The sequence below is a fragment of the Pipistrellus hanaki genome (assembly GCF_964339955.1).
Source record: "Pipistrellus hanaki genome assembly, chromosome: 12".
Classification (NCBI taxonomy): Eukaryota; Metazoa; Chordata; class Mammalia; order Chiroptera; family Vespertilionidae; genus Pipistrellus; species Pipistrellus hanaki.
The window spans coordinates 2,842,301-2,861,478 of record NC_140514.1 but is presented as its reverse complement, the minus strand read 5'-3'; positions in this window follow the sequence as shown (position 1 = coordinate 2,861,478).

Genomic DNA, 19,178 nt, shown 5'->3' with positions numbered 1-19,178 from the left:
ATTAAAAAAAATATATATATATATATAAACCTACTTTAAAAAATATATATTTTATTGATTTTTTACAGAGAGGAAGAGAGAGGGACAGAGAGTTAGAAACATCGATGACAGAGAGACATTAATCAGCTGCCTTTTGCACACCCCCTTCTGGGGATGTGCCCACAACCAAGGTACATGCCCTTGACCGGAATCGAACCTGGGACCTTTCAGTCCGCAGGCCAACGCTCTATCCACTGAGCCAGGGGTCCTCAAACTTTTTAAAGTGGGGACCAGATCACGGTCCCTCAGAGAGCTGGAGGGCCGGACTATATGAACTACTAATTCCTACTGGAGCACCTCGGCTGCGCTCACTGCCCAAAAAACCTGGCGGGCCGGATCAGACTCCTCTGCGGGCCGCATGTGGCCCGCTGGCAGTAGTTTGAAGACCCCTGCAGCCAAACCGGTTTTGGCTAAACCTACTTTTTTAATAGAAAATTTAAACATTTAAGTCCATGTGTTTGCACACATGAGGATAACCTTATTTTTAATATGCAATGTAGAGATAGAGTGGTTTGCAATCGTGGACAATGAAATATACCCATAGGCTTGGCTTGTGGTACTTCCAACTGAGAAGTAGAAGCTGTTCTAGATGGAACGATTTTCACCAGCTCTGAAAATAGATCAACTCCTCCTCCACCACCCCCAGGACCTCCCCTTCTGCCAGTTCTCCCATTCTCACCAGCCCTCACCAAGGCTACAGAACAGGCAGCAAGCCAGTTCCCTGTGGAGAGTGCTTTAGCCACAAGTACTGCTATTTCTGAACTTTGGTGTGTGTGTTTTGTGTTTTGTTTTTTTAAGCAAAAATTCAGATCTGTGAAAAGACTAATGAAATCTATTGGGAATTACATAAATAATAAGAAAGCAAGCAGAGAAAATAGTGTAATGAGTGTCCACATGCCTATAGCTCAGCTTCGATGACTATCTGTGATTGATCAGTCTTGCTTCATCTATAGTTTCCTTCCCAACTCCTCTTCTCAATTAGTTTGAAGCACATTCCTGACATCATTACTAATGCAAGAAACATTAACAACAATCACTACTGTTAATAAGTACCTTGCTAGTGTTCATATTTTAAAAATCTATTTACCACAATGAGATACCACTATATGTGTAGGGTGGCTATAATAGAAAAGGGATAATAATGAGTGTTAGCTGAGATGTAGAGAAATTAGAACTTTTGCACACTATGGATGGGAATGTACATGGTGCAGCCACTTTGGAATAGCAGTTTGGCAGTTCCCTAGAATGTCCGACATGGAGTTGCACTATGATCCCACAATTTCTGTTGCTATGCCCAAGAAATGTGAATACATATGTTTACACTGAAACTTTTTAAAAAAATATATATTTTATTGATTTTTTACAGAGAGGAAGAAAGAGGGATAGAGATTCAGAAACATCAATGAGAGATAAGCATCAATCAGCTGCCTCCTGCACACCTCCTACTGGGGATGTGCCCGCAGCCAAGGTACATGCCCCTGACTGGAATCGAACCTGGGACCTTTCAGTCCGCAGGCCGACACTCCATCCACTGAGCCAAACTGGTTAGGGCTACACTGAAACTTTTAACTGAATTTTCACAGCAGCATTATGAATAGCAGTCTAAAAGTAGAAAAAGTCTAAATGTCCATCATCTGATAAATGGATAAATGAAAATTACACACACACACACACACACAGTGGAGTATCATCCATCAAAGAAAATAAATAAGTACATGCTACAATATGGATAAACATACCTTGGGCATGAAGTAGTAATGGAAACATCTTATGAAATGGCTTTCTTCTGAAAACATGCTAAGTGAAAGAAGCCAGTCACCAAAGATCACCTATTGTCTGATTCAGAATTGGCAAATCCGTTGAGATAGAAAGTAGATTAGTACTGCAGTGGACTGAGGGGAGGGAGTAGAGGTAGACAGGCTGAGAGTGGGTACAGGATTTCTCTTTAGGGCACAGATAGCCTAGATTTGGTGATGATTGCAGAACTCTGCAGGACAGTTTTGAATTGTACACGTTAAGTAGGTGAATTTTATGATATGTAGAACCAGTGAGAAGGACTTTTTAAACAGGTGAATGTTGTGTGCTAATTATATTTCAATAAAATTGTTACTTTAAAAATGAGTTCCAGGAAAAAATATTAATAGATGCTCTAATTTCTGAAAGTCAAAGGAGTTGGCTAAAATTCTGTAACATTTAGGATAACTTGAATAAATAGGCATTTTTTGAAAGAAAAAAAATAAGGGAAGAAAAGTATATATTCTAGGCATTTTTTAGTCCCTGGCAAGGGTTTCACATTTGAACTTCTCACCTATTATGGTCCCTGGGAAAATCTAGTGACACCTCTTGTTAAGCCATCTTGAGGTGTCAGCTCAGGTTGTGGTAAATTGCCAACACTGACCTCTGACCTCAGCCAATCACCTCACCTAATTGAGGAACTCGATAATGTCGTTATTGTCTATGTTGTACATAAGACAGAATCTATTCCCAGAAAACCAAATCTTATGTTTGGCCCATGTACAATCCTGCTGTGGATATTGGTGGTGTATTGCAAGCCACGGCTGACCCGGGTCCCTTGCCCAGCACCATTTCTGCAACTGTCCAGCTTGGTGTGTATTTAGGAGAAACAATAGATCAATTACGGTGACTGAATTATTCTTACTTACATATTTATTAATAGAAGAGCTTCTTTTTAAAAATATATTTTATTGATTTTTTTACAGAGAGAAAGGGAGAGGGATAGAGAGTTAGAAACATCAATGAGAGAGGAACACTGATCAGCTGCCTCCTGCACACCCCCTACTGGGCATGTGTCTGTAACCACGGTACATGCCCTTGACCGGAATCAAACCCGGGACCCTCCAGTCCGCAGGCCGATGCTCTATCCGCTAAGCCAAACCAGTTTCGGCAATAGAAAAGCTTCTTAATGGGACAGGTATGTATTTTAGGGTAGGCAATACCTCATCAGTGGTGTAATACTTATGCCTTCCTCCTTCGCTCCTTTTTATATCCTAGTACCTAGGACCTAACTCTAAATTATGAACTTGACTTCAAATCTGAGAGGAACATTTTGTGAGTGAAATTCATGACCCCCCCCCCCCCCCCAGCTTCCCCTGTAGCAGAGATGGGAGAAAGTCCTGCATTTCCCTCATCCCCCTCTGTGCTTTAGGTTCCCCTGGGCTCTGCCTCCCTGCTGCTGGTCAGTTTGGGCTGCATTTGTGAGAAGTGAAATGGGAAAACGGTGTATTCGGTCTTCTACTAGAACTGTCTTCTCAGAGTGAGCTGTGTGGCGCCCTCACCCACTCCTGGCATCTTACCAGCGGCTGGAAGCGAGGCTGGAGAGTGTCTGTGCAGCCTGCGTTTCCAGAGGAGATGTTGGGGGAGGGGGACACCTCTCAGGACAGGGCCCATCTCCCCTCTCCTGGGCCCTCCGCCTTCAGATCACCCTGTCTGCACGCACAGCCTTGCTCAGTGATCCATCAGGCCCGTGTCCTCTCCTCCAGAGCTCTGACCTTCTCCCAGGCACAGCCTTTTTATTTCCCCCATTTGTTAACCGAGACTGGAGCACTGTCTACCGCAGGCAAGAGCCCCTTCTAGAGCCATCCTTCCTCCAGCGGTGATTGTCAGACCCCGCAAGGTGTGCTGTGGCCAGGCTCTCCTCTGAGCAGAAGCCCTGCTAGTGGGCATACAGTCCCTGCTCCTGTTTGTCAGCACCGCTCCCTGTAGCAGGAGGCCATTCGTTCGGTCCAAAACCTTTGGCTGGGAAGCAGCTGATGTGTGTGCTCTGTGGACACGCACACAGGCAGGAAAAGCAGGCAGAGCCAGAGCAAAGGCACACATGCCGGCTGTGCGGACCCACGTGGAGGAACTGGCCACGCCCACTCCGCCTCCCTGTAGCATTTGTGTGTTTCAGTCAGCTTTTTAGTTTTTTCTTCCCAGAAATGTTTTTAGAAACCAACCAAGTCTCCATCATCTTTGTATCTCGGCTTGACAACGTTCCCGATGGGCTGTCACTTTGGCTTCATAATTAAAAAATGAAATAGAGGCCTTTTCGGCTATTTTTCTCCAGCTTGCCATTAGCAATGAATACAAGTCAGGGCCGATATATGGATTTATATTTCCAAGAAATATCGATGTTGATGGGCAAGAGTATAAGAAAAAAACAAAACAACCTAAATTAAACTGGCTCTGCATACCAAGTGGCCGGACAGGGTTTATTTCATCCATAAACACCTGAGAGAGACGGGTGGTCCAGGGCTTTGCAAGAGGGAATACTGTTCACTGCCATGATGTGAGGTCCCAGGGGCTCTGAACAATCCAACAGAAATGCTGCTGTTGATTTATTCTCGTAACACCAGTGTGCGGCTGCTTATTCCCAATGGGTGGCGTCATGAACTGCCCCCCGAGCCTCGCTGCGTCATCTGAAAAGCAGATAAGAACGTTACTTACGATCTGGCAGGTTCCTGGGAGACCTGGGAGGATGGGAGAGCAGCAGCTGTAATGTGTGTGGGTCCATCCATGCAGCACTCTGGGGTCTCATTAATGACTGACGGGAAAGGCGAGCCTTAGACGTGAGCTACGGAACTGGTTGGCTGTAGGCCTGGCTGCGGATTGGTTGCCGATGGTCACAATGACAATGTCTCAAGGGCTCAGAGGGTTAGTCTGCTCTGAGCCTAGGTAAGGTTCCAGGGAGACAAGTGAAAAATAGGCTGCCTGCACTGCTTCCAGTTGGCCTTTCTCTCCCTCTCTCTCTTTCTCTCTCTCTCTCTCTCTCTCTCTCTCTCTCTCTCTCTCTCTCTCTCTCTCTCTCTCTCAATATATTTTATTGATTTTTTACAGAGAGGAAGGGAAAGAGAGCTAGAAACATTGACCAGCTGCTCCTGCACACACCCTATCTGGGATGTGCCTGCAACCAATGTACATGCCCTTGACCAGAATCGAACCTGGGACCTTTCATTCCACAGGCCGATGCTCTATCCACTGAGCCAAACCAGTTTCGTCTGGCCTCTCTTGATTAGAACCTGAGATAGCACCTGGAGTGGTGTGTGTGAATGTGTGAGTGTGTGAGTATGTGAGTGTGTGAGTGTGTGTGTGTGTGTGTGTGTGTGTTTTGTGGGTAACTGTGCTTATTTTTGTGAGTGAGAAAAAGGGGAATTAGCTGGGGTGGGACATTCTGGGGACTGGAGAGTGGCAGGCCTGGGAAGGTTCTAGCTCTCAGGATGTCATGGATCCAGGCCTTGGAGAAAGGAAATGAGGACAGGCCTTTGGTAGAAAAAAGGTTCCCCACCCCTGGGGCTAATTCCATGATGGAGTCCATCCTTTAGGGAAGGTGGACCTTGAAAATATTATTTACCACTGAAACCTTGGGCTTTCCTGAACTCCACAGAAGCTAGGGAGTGGATGCTCAGCCTGGCCTTTATCTGTGTGTCTTTATCTATGTGTGTGTGTGTGCGTGCGTGCGTGTGTGTGTGTGTGTGTGTGTGAGAGAGAGAGAGAGAGAGAGAGAGAGAGAGAGAGAGAGAGAGAGAGATGCATATGCAGGCCTGTACTAATAAAAGGATAATATGCTAATTAGATCAGATAGACCAGGCATCATTCTGGACATCCTTCCTGACAAAGCTGGGGTGTGGCCGGCCTGCAAATCACCTGTAGCCCCTCTCTCAGGTTGGCCCTGGCCCCAGTGGGGGCCCCCACCCCAATCTGAGGTCCCCTTCAGGGTAGACCAGCTGGCCCCCACTTATGCACCAGGCCTCTACCCTATATAATAATCCTAAATAATAAAAGGGTTATATGCAAATTGACCCTAACAGCAGAATGACCAGAACGACCAATGGACCAGTCACTATGGGGCACACTGACCACCTTTTGGTTCCTTCCCCCAGCCAGCAGGCTCCAATCACCCAACTGTGAACAGGGAACCAGGGGTGGGTGGTGGCAGGGGGCAGGGCTGACTGCAGGCAACTGGGGAAGATGGTCCTTATCCCAGGCCAGGCCTAGGGATCATACCTGTGAAGGAATTTCGTGTGCTGGGCCTCTAGTATGTATAAAATATGCATATGTATGCGAGTGTGTGTCTAAATGATATCTTCCATAGTTTTTCAATATTTTTCATGTTAGAAAATAAATGGGCTTATGGCAGGTGCTGCTGGTGTCCCTGCCCACATCCCAGAGCCAGGCTGACTTTGGTGGCTGCACCTGCATCCTTGAGGGCCGGCCTTGGCGGTGAGGATGGCGGTGAGGATGGTGGTGAGCCCTCCCTGGGGGTGTTACCTCTTTCCGGTGACAGTCCTCAGCAATGTCTGACTGTCCGGCAGACATTGCTGAGGACTGTCTCTCACGCCGGCTGGGGGTAACTCGGAAATGTGTGTTTCCCAGGTCGGAAGTCCCCAGTTAAACTGGGCTGGTGGCTGATTCATGCCCCGCCCCTTGGCTGTGCACCTGGACCCATCACCATGCCCGCATGCTGCTCAGAGAAGACCCCAGCCGAGAGTGGGGATCAGTCATTTCTGAGCCCTTGTGCTAACGGAGCATGCACCCTGCTGTCTGAGTTGGAGTTCCTAAAATATTTTTTAATTTTTTATCTTTTAAAAACATTTTTCATTAGAAAATTGGGTGTTGATGACGGAAAACTGAAAAATGTTTGCAAGGGCAGATTGCAAACACGTTATTTATCTTCTGAGCCTCTGCAAATCATGTCCCATATGATGAAGAGTTTTTAAAGAGATGAATCCAGCGAATTTCAATCTCAAAAATGATAACCTGTGATGCCACTGCAGTCTGACCTGCCGGGCGGTGCCCCCGAGTCCGGCTTTCCCCGCCGGGGCTGCGGGACAGAGGCCTTGGGAGAGATGTAGAAAGCTGCCCAGGCTGGGAACAGGACCTGCTTGACTTCAGCATTGACTCTCCCCCAGCTCAGGAGCAGCAAACATACACGCCTAGGAATTAACCCCCGAGGACACCAGGGGACAGAGGAGTCAGGGATGCAGAGGCCTGGGTCTGGCTCTCTCAGTGCAGACCAAGCAAGGCTGCATGAGAGGACATGGCTCTGTCTGCAGGGAGCTCAGAGCCTCACGAACTGGATGAGCTGGCATTATTGTCTCTCTGGAATGTGCCTTCATTTTTTTTTTTTTAATTTATCTTTATTGTTGAAAGGATTGCAAAGAAAGGATTACATATGTCCTCTTCTCCCCCCATTGACTCCTCCCACCTCATACTAACCCCTCCCCCCTTCACACTATTGTCTGTGGCCATGGGTTATGCATATCTTGTGTTAATCTCTGACCCCCTCCCCCCCATCCCCTAATCCCACTTTCCCTCTGAGATTCATCAGTCTATTCCATGATTCTATGTCTCTGGATCTATTTTGTTCATCAGTTTGTTTTGTTCATTATATTTCACATGTGAGTGAGGTCAGGTGCCTTCATTCTTCTCATGAAATTAATCGGATAACACCTAGAAGAGTTTGCCATTGACAGCACCAAGGACACACGGCCCAATGATGAAGGCCTTCCCTGGAGCCCCTATGGGGCTCTCCGGAGAGGAATGGCCAGTGAATGTCCCGGACTTCCTGCCCCGGCACAACTGCCTCCTCCTCCTCACATCACCTAGACTTTTGAGTAACAGGGAACCCGAAGGCCAAGGTCTCCTTCAGGGTTTCACACCCCTGTCAGTGATAACATGAACCTGGCACATCAGCACCAGCCGAGGAAACATGGACAAAGACGGAAAGACACCTTCGATTTGTGCAGTGTCTGGCTACAAACACTCCCTGCTCAGGTACCACAGCTCATGTCTCTCCCTCAGCAGAAACTAGCCCTGCATCTCATCTTGGAAAATATCCAGAGGAGGCATTTTCCTTAGGCGGCAGCTTTGTGTGTCCTCCTCTGACTTGATCTGAAAGGCCAGGGCCATCTGCATGCCAGGCAAAGTCCTGTGCCCTGCGCTCAAAGCTGGGACACCCGGGATGGCCTTGTCTCCTCCCGCCTCTGTGTGCTCACTCCAAACAGGCCATGGCAGGAGCTTCTGCACCACAAAACCTGCCAGTGCCACACACGGGGACTTTTTTCTTTCCCTGGAGAGCTGTTGTTAAACGTTTACCAGCTCACCTCTGGATCTGGACCTCTCTGCCCCTGGCAGAGGCCCAGAGGGGGAAGGTCTTAGGAGCTGGCCTTCATGGAGGTAGGAAAGCAAGTGGCAGTGCAAGCACATGTTTCCTGGAGGCCTCTCTGGGGTTGTCCCCTGTTCCCCGCTTTCTCTCCCCCCCACCCCCCAGATACTTCAGGGGGGCGGCAGGCAGCATCAGGGAGGTCAGGAGGCAGGTAGCCAGGTCCAAGCTAAGGATCCAAGACTCGGTCCCTAGGGAGGTGGGTTTGCAAGGCGAAAGGCAAAGGGGAGGGAACTGCTGGGGTTTATGGCACCCGGGTTTTGCTCTGGTCCGGGCATCAGAGGGTTCCTCACACAGGAAGTCAGTGATCTTATTACCAGAAAGTTGCCATTCCTGGGGAGCCTGATCTTCCAAGTTCAGGTTCTATTTCATGGTTCATTGAACCCTGACCTCCAGGTTCATAGGTCGATGCTCAACCCCTGAGCCATGCCGGCTGGGCCGTAAGCTTGCTTTAGATGATTATCCTTAGGATTTTTTAAATCCCATGCCAGAGTGATGCTGCTGGGGACCCCCATGGAGACCCCGCTCTGGTGCAGCCAAGAAGAGGGCAGGGCGGTGAGCAGGGTCCCATCAGAATCCTGGCCGGTTTATCAGCCGAACATGACATTCTCCCACTGTCCCCCTCCACGGGACTCAGCCATCCGGAAAGGCCTGTGCAGGGGGTGCAAACAGGTGCCACCCACGGTGACAAGGGCACTGGGAGCGCCAGCCCCACGGGAAGAGGAGCATCTGGGCAGTAAACCGGCCTCCGAGGAGAGCCAGGTGTTGGCAGTGCCACTCGCCTTCCATCCATCCCGACGCACCCAGAACGTTCCGCTCCCCTGGCAGCCTCCACTTGGCGTTTTATGGCCTCGGTAATGAGAGCGCTTGCTTTGGAGTCACCGCGCTGTAACTGCTCTCAATCGTCAGCGAGCGCTGGTTTCTCCAGCTCATTAAATCGGTGGCATCGGGAAAGCTATGGATGTTTTTTTTTCCCAACCGAGAAAGTGACCTTTATTTGTTCCTTTACCTTCGCGACGTTTCCTGTGGCCTTGTTTTTGCTATAGACACAACCGGACCCTCACCCACACCTCAGACACGTCAGAGGCCCGGGTGCCACTCTCCTCCTGGGTCCACCCCTTTCTGTCCTTCCCGTCCCATCACATTCAGAGCCACCCTGGCTGTGGGCTGGGTGGAAAGGCTGGGATGGCTCAGGCCTCACTGCTGTGTTCCTTCCCGCCCTCTGAGCCTAGGGAGCAGGACGCCAACTGCTCCTGGGCCCCTCAGCACCCGAAACATCCCCCGAGGTGACGGGAGGAGGGCTGGAGAGAGGGACTGTCCCCTCTCCCTTAGTCTATTATCAGTCCTTTCCCAACAAGCTAATCATTGTTAATGCTCAGCGCGCCAGGTATCGACCGGGTGATGTATGTGCAGTGTTTTAGGGAAGTGCACATTAGCAATATTAAGTGAACTGGCCGCAGGCCTCTGAGCGAGAACGTGATTCCCTGCCCGGGGAGTCCCAGGGCATCATGCAGCCCAGAGAAGCGGCGCATGTTAAGGTGCACTGGGACATGTATGTATATGCAAAACGTTGATGCCCAACAGGCCGCCCTCAGGAAGTTCAGAGTTTCAGCTCAGAAGAAACATTGCACATCTCAATAAGTGCGGATGCACATTGATTCACATTATGAGATCTCCGAGCTCAAGCTCTCTCCGTTATCACCGTTTTAAGAATGCAGGCATGACCCTGCCCCCGGGCTCAGTTACCAATGCCTACGCTTCTGGTCCTCACTTCCAGCTCCAATCCAGCCTAAACGCTCCTCGGTCAGGTATAAAGACGATTTCTAATAGTTTAATAGGCAGGGATTTCCTTTCTTTGGGGAAAATAAAATAATGGTGAAATTTACAATTACTAGTATCTTAAGTAGTTTCCATGAAAGATGGCAACTGATGAAAATGCCTTCCATGTATGAGATCCTAAGTGTAACAGGGGTGGAGAGAAGGAAGAATAGATGAGATCTAGAGTGAAAACGTTTCTCGGGGGGTATGGACATGGGCATCTGAGCCCAGGGCACATGAGGACATGCTGTGTTTTTGAAGCTAAAACTGTCCTCTCATCTCCCAGATCTGTCCCTCTAGGACAGTGATTCTCAACCTTTAATACAGCTCCTCATGTCGTGGTGACCCCCAACCATAAAATTATCTTCATTGCTACTTCATAACTAATTTTGCTACTGTTAATGAATCATAATGTAAATATTCTACAGGTGTAGAGCCTAAGACCATCGGAAAACACAGATATTTACATTATGATTCACAATAGCAGCAAAATTACAGTTATGAAGCAGCAACGAAAATAATTTTATGGTTGGGGGTCACCACAACATAAGGAATGTATTACAGGGTCGCAGCATTAGGAAGGTTGAGAACCACTGTAGAGGTTAAACATGAAACACAAAGCAAACAAACAAAAGCTATATATAACTAACTAACTATAGTTAGTTACTTAGTTATGCTTTTAATTGCATGTGTTTGTATTTATATGTGCACATATATATAGACACAAATGTAAGCATATGCAATTAAAAGCACACCAACTGTAAATACATGTAAACTCAAACCTATCTGTGGGTTTGTAAGATGTTCTGTCTTTAGTTATGTCTCTGTTTCTGTCTGTCTATCACTCGGTTCTTCCCTTTCTCCATCCTGTGGACCCTCCCCACTGCCAGTTCAGAGTAACCATCGTTTGGAATCAAAGTGAATTTTCAATGTTTATTTGTTAAGGAAACAGTACGTTTCTGGTTCATAATTTAGACCAAAGTGAGCTGAGCTTTCTGCATCGCTCCTCGCAGAGGTAGCAAACATGCTTCCAATCCATTCATCAGGCCGCTCTCTTCATCGTCTGTGCACTAATTTGTCATTTTCGGTGTGTCTGACCTCCACATGGGGGTGTCGTCTCGTCTTCTGTCCTGATCTGAAGCCCTCTTGTCTCCTGGATCGAAAGGGGATGGCAGTAGCTAGACAGGGGGTTCCCTATAAATCATCTCTACGTGACAGCCCCATTTGTCACCCCTTTCCCTTGTGCCTTTGGGATGCAAACACTGAAGAGGTCACCACACTTTTCAGTATCTACACACTGCTTTGGAATCAGCCAGTTTAATCTTTTGTCAAAATGTGGCAGAATCCATGTCGCCTGTGTGGCTGGGTGGTTCTGGGGATGCTGGGAGGGTTCTCCCAGAGGGTTCTGCATGGTGAATCCCTCAAGAGCACCCACCTGCCCCCACAGGCTGCTGTGCGGGTGAGGGTCTGCCTCACTCTTCCCGCATGGTCTTGCTGTGTATTTCTTTGTATTGTTTTAACTTTTAATTAAAATCCTAACTGGGAACCAGTGTCAGAACTATCACAGGGAATCCCCCAGGGGGCACAGAATTGGGATCACAGTGGTGGACAACTTGAAAGTTACTGGTGGCACTGGAAAAGGCAGGAGCTTGAGGACATCAGCTGTACAGGTTGACTTGGTAAAAACTCAATTTCAAACCTCGGTGGGACGAGGCCACTAAGATTATGGAATGTGCTGTCCAGACCATTACCTTAACCACATATGTCAAACACAAGGCCCGCGGGCCAAATCCAGCCCACCAGGCCTTGCAATGTGGCCCGCACCGCGCTGTCATCACTGCACTCCGCTGTCAGTTTATGACATTGTCAGTTTATGACTGTTCAGTAAACCATTTGGCCCGTGATTTAGGCTGGATTTTAGATTTTGGCCCCTTCTCTGATTGAGTTCGACACCCCTACCTTAAACACTTCTCATGCATGGGCCTGGGAAATAGAGTACAATGTTTCCAGTGATTATACATAAAAATAATAATAATTTCGTGTGGCCAGTGTGGCTCAGTGGTTGACTGTCAATCTGTGAACAAAGAGGTCATGGTTAGATTCTTATCAGGACACATGCCCGGGTTTTGGCTTGATCCCCAGTAGGGGGTGTGCAGGAGGCAGTTGATGAATGATTCTCTCTCATCACTGATGTTTCTATTTCTCTTTCCCTCTCCTCTCCTCTCTCTGAAATCAATAAAAAATACAGACTGTTATATAAGTTCCCTTGCCAAAATTGTCTTGTAAAAAAAGGATAATATTTTGGACACATTGGATTACATAAAGTATGTTATTAAAGCTAATTGCAGTTTTATTAGATAGCAGTGCAATATGCAAGGCACTTTCCTCAAACTATTCTGTGAAGTCAGCATTATAATTCCCATTGTAAAGACAAGCAAACTGAGGCACAGAGAGGTTAAGCAATGTGCCAGTCATCCAGCTTCCACCACGGTCTCGTTTTGACACTAAGTCTAGTGAGTTCTGTTCCAGTTCAATGCTTCTCTTTTTCAGCAAATGCTTCTACCTTAATGCAATGTCCTTTTGAGTTCAAGCAGCAATGCTACAACCCCCCACAACTGGCTAGAACTAGGAGGGTAGAAAGAGTGAGGGGATCACAGCCTCTTCAGGAAAAAGTCTGCTTGTCCGCCTTAAGAAGAGACCTAGCACACAGATGCACAGCTACTGAGAATGACTCCGGGGGATCCAAGGACAGAGAGTCATCCAATTGGTCACAATTATGATATTTAGAGCAAAGTAATGCTCATCCATTCATCCTTTCCTTTTGCCCTTCGTTTCATGGACTGCTGGTTAGATCCAGCATCTCTGGAATATCCTTTTATAGTTACAGATGGGATGGCATCCGCTCTAGCTTGTCAGCATGAGCCTCTCACAGATTTGCCTCTTGCTTCTCCCATGCATGAGGGGCAAATGGTTGCTAACCCTCCCTGAGCACCTAGACCTCACAGAACATTCTCAGTGTATTCTCTGAACACATATGTGAGAGTTCACCTGCCGTGTTCATTTCGCATCCCTCCCATGCCCAGTTCTGTACAGATCAGCCAGCTCCCCTGGAGGAGATAGATGGAAGAGTGATGAAGCTCAGGGAAGGGGCAAGTCAATTTTTGCTTATTTGCTTAATCGCTCTAAGCTTCTGTTTATTTGAGTGTAAAATGGACATAATCACTCCACTTGCAGGGCAGTGATGAGAAGTGAATGAGATGATAAACCTAATTCGCCAGCTACTGTGCCTGGCACAATTAGGTGCTCAATTGATTATTTGATGCTCTCTGGTACTTAAAAAATATTACCACAGATACCGCAATGAAATTGGCCTGGTTTCCGTTGTCTGTGTTAATGGGGAGAGAGGTGGCAAGTACAGAATGGAGTCCATATCCTACCACTCATATCTCTCTATTAGTAATCATTGAGTATTCACTTACAGTTTCACAGTGGTGTGCTGAGGGCTTCTCTCCCAGGCAGGAGACCGGGAGGGGTGTCATGGTGAGTGATACGATGGCAGTAACTAGGTTTGGGTCTTCTTCTGCACTCTCTCTTGTTCTCAGGTTTTCATCTATGAATAGGCAGGACCTGACTGGATGATCTTTAACATCATGTTCAACCATACAGTTTCCTAAAGCTGAGGTTTCCCCCTATCCATCAGAAATGCGTTTCCCCCTATCCATCAGAAATAGGCAATGCCGACAATTAAGCCACTAACTACTATAAAGGCTGGAAAGGTCATGAGGGAGACAAATAAAGTAGACTTAGACATCAGAGGAGGGGTGACAACTTTCAGTTGAGGGGAATGGTAGGTTTTGTTAGAGAAGCTGGCATTTAAAGTGTTTGAAGGATGGGCCACATTTCAAACCTGGAGATGAGGGTGGCAGGAACTCCGAGCTGAGAGCCACATGACAGCAATGGCATGGCTATGGAAAGGGGGGTGGCACGATCTCTGCAGTGATCAAAGCATCGTGCCAACAGCAGGATTTCTTACACAGTGAGACTAGGAGCAGACATTGTGGTCAGGCTGTGTATGGACATGGTGGTAAGATCTGAGCAGAGGGGAACAGGATAGAGGGTTGGGTAGAAGTGGAATGTGCCATGCTTGTTTTTCTATAATTCTGGAGATAGTGAGCAGATGGGGGTTAGAGTTTGACAAGGCACTTTTTTGTTTGTTTTATATATGTTTTCATTGATTTCAGAGAGGAAGGGAGAGAGAGAGAGAAAGACAGATACATCAATGATGATAGAGGATCATTAATTGGCTGTCTCCTGCACACCCCCTGCTGGTCGAGCTTGCAACCCAAGCATGTGCCCTTGACCCGAATGGAACTCGGGACCCTTCAGTCTGCAGGCCGATGCTCTATGCACTGAGCCAAACTTGCTAGGGCACAAGACACTTTGAATCTGAAGACCAGGAAGGATGTGATGACTGAAAGAAGACATTTTATAAGCAATATCCCACCAAACTTTGGTATTTTGAACGACATTTTGAGTATTTTAATGTGACTTCAGTTATATCTGCATCTTCCCATTCTGTGTGCTGCCAAAACCTGTGAGAAAAGCTGTGGAACCCGCACTAAGTCTCCTTGGTCCTATGCTGGGCTAGATAGAGCGAATATGGTTCTGATGAGCGTAGGTAGCCTGAACATGGCTCTGATGGCCCAGCACTAGCCACTAAGAGCTGACACCAGTGAGACCTACCTGGCTCCTACCCACACATCGTTGGAAGATGGCACCTTGCCATGAATGCATGCACCAACCTCCAAATGACTACCTTCAACTCCACCTCCCCCAGCAGGACCTGGGAGTTCTCTTGCAGGAACTATGACAAAGGGCACAAAGGACTGATGAGGTCTTCAGCTCCAAGGGATGTGCCTTCTAGAATGCCACTCGGGGAGGAAACTGTGGTTTTGCAAGTTTCCTCAAGTGTCCAGGCAGGTCTGCCTCATTCCCTGGGGTGAGGGTGGGTGAGGCATGATGGGAGCTACTGCGTGGATGTGCACATCCCAGCAAAGGCAACAGTCTGCATGGCGCATGCACAGAGGGAGCCTGTCTGCTGACTTGGGAGAGTCCCTAGGAGAGGAGAGCTGGGCGGAGCTGGAGCTGAGCTCTCCCCAGTGTCGAAGCATGGTGAGGGCAGAGCAGCCACTGGTCACACTGGGTAATTACGTGGTCAGTTTCTTTAGGGCAAAATAAATTGTGGACGCCATTCCTGGAGGCAGTGGTGAGAAGGAACAGGTACCTAAAAGTAAACAAACTTGTTTTTGAATCTTGCCCTGGGGCAAATGATTTAATTTTTTGTCTTCTTTACAAGTGACAGGTTGTTCTAAGGTCCTAGAAAAGGGTCTGACACCTAATAGATTGCAAAGGTGGCCGTGGCTTGGAAAAACCACAGTGTGGAGATCCCTTTCCTAAGTGCTGTAGAGAAATGTGTGGAGAAAGAAGAGGATATCCAGTGTGTCTGTGGAGGGTGAAAGGCACCCATTTTGTTTTCCTGTTTTAACCTTGGTTCTAAACAGAGATACTTTGCACCATCAGGTTGTTTTAGAGCGGTTCCTTAGCAGCCATTGTGCTTAAAATGCTTTTCCTAACGGTTAAGTAGTCGGTTCTCTGCTGTGTGGTCCTGCTGGCAAAACACAGCTTAGGAAACAGGCCTGGGCCAGGCAAGTTCATTATGAGGCTGGGATCACTCTTTTCCTGGAAACACATTGGGAGCGAGCACCTTTGTGAGACAGAAATTTGGGCTTTCTTGTGAGATTCTGGAACCATGTTGATGATGGTTGCGTGTAACAGTTGATGTCTGCTAGTGGAACTGTCCTCCCCAGACCTCCTCCACATTCACTCCCACCCTCTCTCCGAAAACTGCTAATTGAGAATGCCTATGGCTTGTTTCTAGCCAAGGGCAGGGTGAACTGGAAGCCCCAGAGAGCGAATGCCCCGGAAAGAAGTCCTCAGCCAGCCAATGACAGACATGGTGCTGATTGATTAGTCTCTTTAGGGAATTCTGAGCTGCTTTATGCTACTTAGAATACTTCAACAGACTTGCATTCCAATTGCCCATGGTGTTAGCTGACTCCTCAACCCTTTCTTGCGTGTCTTCCTATCCCAATCTCACTTCTTCATCCCTCTGACACTGGTTCCTAGAGTGGTATTCCAAATAATCTAATTGGTCTCAAAGGCCTGTTTGGGGACCTGTGCTCAGGGGACCAGGATACATTTTGGGCTCCTAGGTAATTGCATTATTAAGATTTGTAATGTGAGACCTGGGGCCAACCTAGCTTTTATTCCCCCCCACCCCAAAGTAAAGCAGATGGGCATTAGCTCTGAAGAGAGCCATCCAAAAGGGCAGGATCTAAATCTTCCAGCAAGTCCAGGTGATGGCAAAGCTGTAATAAGTACAGGATATCCAGTCAAGAAGTAGGAGCATAGTTCTGGGGGAAAAGAGGTGGAAACTAAAAGATGGAACATGGGGATTGAGGCAACTATGATTTTGATGACATATACATGGTGCCAGGGCTCCAGATTGGGACCCGGGTTTCTCAGAGGTCCAGGATGGGGTCTTGGGGTAACAGATAGGGTCATTAATGGTAGGCTGGTACTAGTCCACTTACATGGCTTTTATATCCTTGACAGTTACAAATGGAGACAATAAGTTAGTTGCATTGCATAAGCTTGACCTCAAGCTTTTTGTGTATGTTGCTGCATTTAATTCTAACAAAGACAGTAAGGGGAGATTATCATCTTCCCTTTATAATGGAAGCTTTGAGAATGTAAACTACTTTCTCAAGATCATCTTCATGGAAAGTGACTGGTGAGACTTGACTTGTTTCATGGTTCATGGGCCTTTTGGTGAAAAGTAAACAGAATCTCCAGGACTTAACCTCTGTGGGTACCAGTCCTCACCAGCAACAACCATAAGTTAAGTTGACTGGATCCTTAGGAGTATTGGGGTCCTATGTTTGTTACCATAGCATTTTCAAGACTGGCAGAGGAATTAAATGGGAGCACTATTTTTGGGTGCCAAAAGCCAGATAAGTTATAGGAAGAGGACATGCTATTAATAGCTGTGCACATATTGCTTCTTGGTACTCAAATATTAGAGCCGTTGCCAAATTCACCCAGGATTCTATTGACAGAGAAGATACTATGGCTATTTTAGGTCCAAATTTTTCTTTTTATTGTGAAGCAGAGCATACAGAAAAGCACATGCAACAAAAAAGTTTAGCTCATTAAGAATTGTCAAATGAGCCGAAACCGGTTTGGCTCAGTAGATAGAGCATCGGCCTGCAAACTGAAAGGTCCTGGGTTCGATTCTGGTCAAGGGCATTTACCTTGGTTGTGGGCACATACCCAGTAGGGGGTGTGCAGGAGGCAGCTGGTCGATATTTCTCTCTCATCGACGTTTCTAACTCTCTATCCCTCTCAATTCCTCTCTGTGTAAAATCAATAAAATATATTTAAAAAAAAAAAAAAGAATTGTCAAATGAGCGCCTTGCATCTGTATCTAGAGCAAGACACTGAATATTACCAATACCTACAAACCCCACAGTGGCCCCTCAGCATTATAACCCCCTTCCTGTTAGCCATATCTTTACCCTAATAGCATATTATGGCACTGATTGCCTTTCTTTTTTAAAATAGCTGTGATTATTACTAATGCATGCCAATAAAATGTAGTGTAATTTCTGCTTTGAGTTTTCTGTCATTGCTGTATGCCCACTCTCCAGCATTTTGTCTCATCGTTCCACTGTGAACTGACTTTTCTGAAATGAACCACAGATTTTAGGGACTTTGAAGAAAGGGAGCCAGTTGCTTCAGATTTCATCCCTTAGCGGACTTGTATCCTAGGGACACACTATTTGTCACTGAGAATAGAGACTTAAAAAGCATTGGGAGACACATCCAGTTGTCATGGTCACCAAGGAGGCTTTATAAGACTCTCTGTCTGTCAAGTGCACGGTGCCTCTTTGTAGGTCTGGTTCACATAATTAACACCTGATCAGCCACAGAGCCCCCGAGAGCAGGTTCTTTCATTGTCAGTGCTTTTCTCAGAGGAGAAACCGAAGGACACTCTAAGTTTTCCTGATCCAGAATCAAGGTACACAACTTCCACTTTTGGGTGCCTTGCTCCATACTTTCCCGCCCAGGACACCCTGGGTAATTGCTTCTGAGCTTGGAAAGGTCTTACTTGGGCTTCAAAGTTCTGCTCAAATGTCACTTCTCAGATGAAGACTTTCTGTTGCTCTCCCCTGGAGGAGGAAATGATCTCCTGAAACTTACTGCCATGAGGGAGCATTGGAACCTAATCGCATCGCCAATAATGCAGTAGATAATTATGTTTACATGCAAGTCTTCTCTGCTCTACAAACCGAGGAGAAGGGTGGTATCACATCAATCCTCTCCCTTCTTGATGAACGGATAGGTATCTGCTCACTTTCGTTGAATCAATCGGTCAGTCACTCAATAAAGAGATAAAGTCCTGTAGAGGCAAATTCATTAATGTCAGGGATGCATCACATCTTAAACTAGAAGGACAAAGGGAGATTATGGACTCTAAATTAAAATAGTGAAGCAGAGTTGGAGGGAAAAAATCCGGAAGTGAGGTATGGAAGAGCTATAATGGGATGAATGCTAAGGTGTTGACTCCAAGAACTCAAGGGAAGTCAGGGCTGTGGTGATAGGCTATTTCCTGGGCAGAGCGCTGGTGCTCATCTCGCCCAGAAGGAAGCATGCCAGACCAGGCCGAACTCTGTCATAGAACCCGATACCTTTAAGAAAATGTTCATCAGCTGAAACCAGTGTGGCTCAGTGGATAGAGTGTCGGCCTGCGGACTGAAAGGTTCCAGGTTTGATTCCAGTCAAGGGCATGTAGCTTGGTTGCAGGCACATCCCCAATAGGGGATGTGCAAGAGGCAGCTGATCGATAATTCTCTCTCATCGATGTTTCTAATCTCTGTCCCTCTCTCTTCCTCTCTGTAAAAAAATTAATAAAATATATTTACAAAAAATAAAATGTTCATCATATAAGAGGTATTTATTATTTCCATAAAACATGAGTAAAATACATATAAACATGCATATAACTAAAGAACACTTTGTGCATGAGGAAAATGTGCAT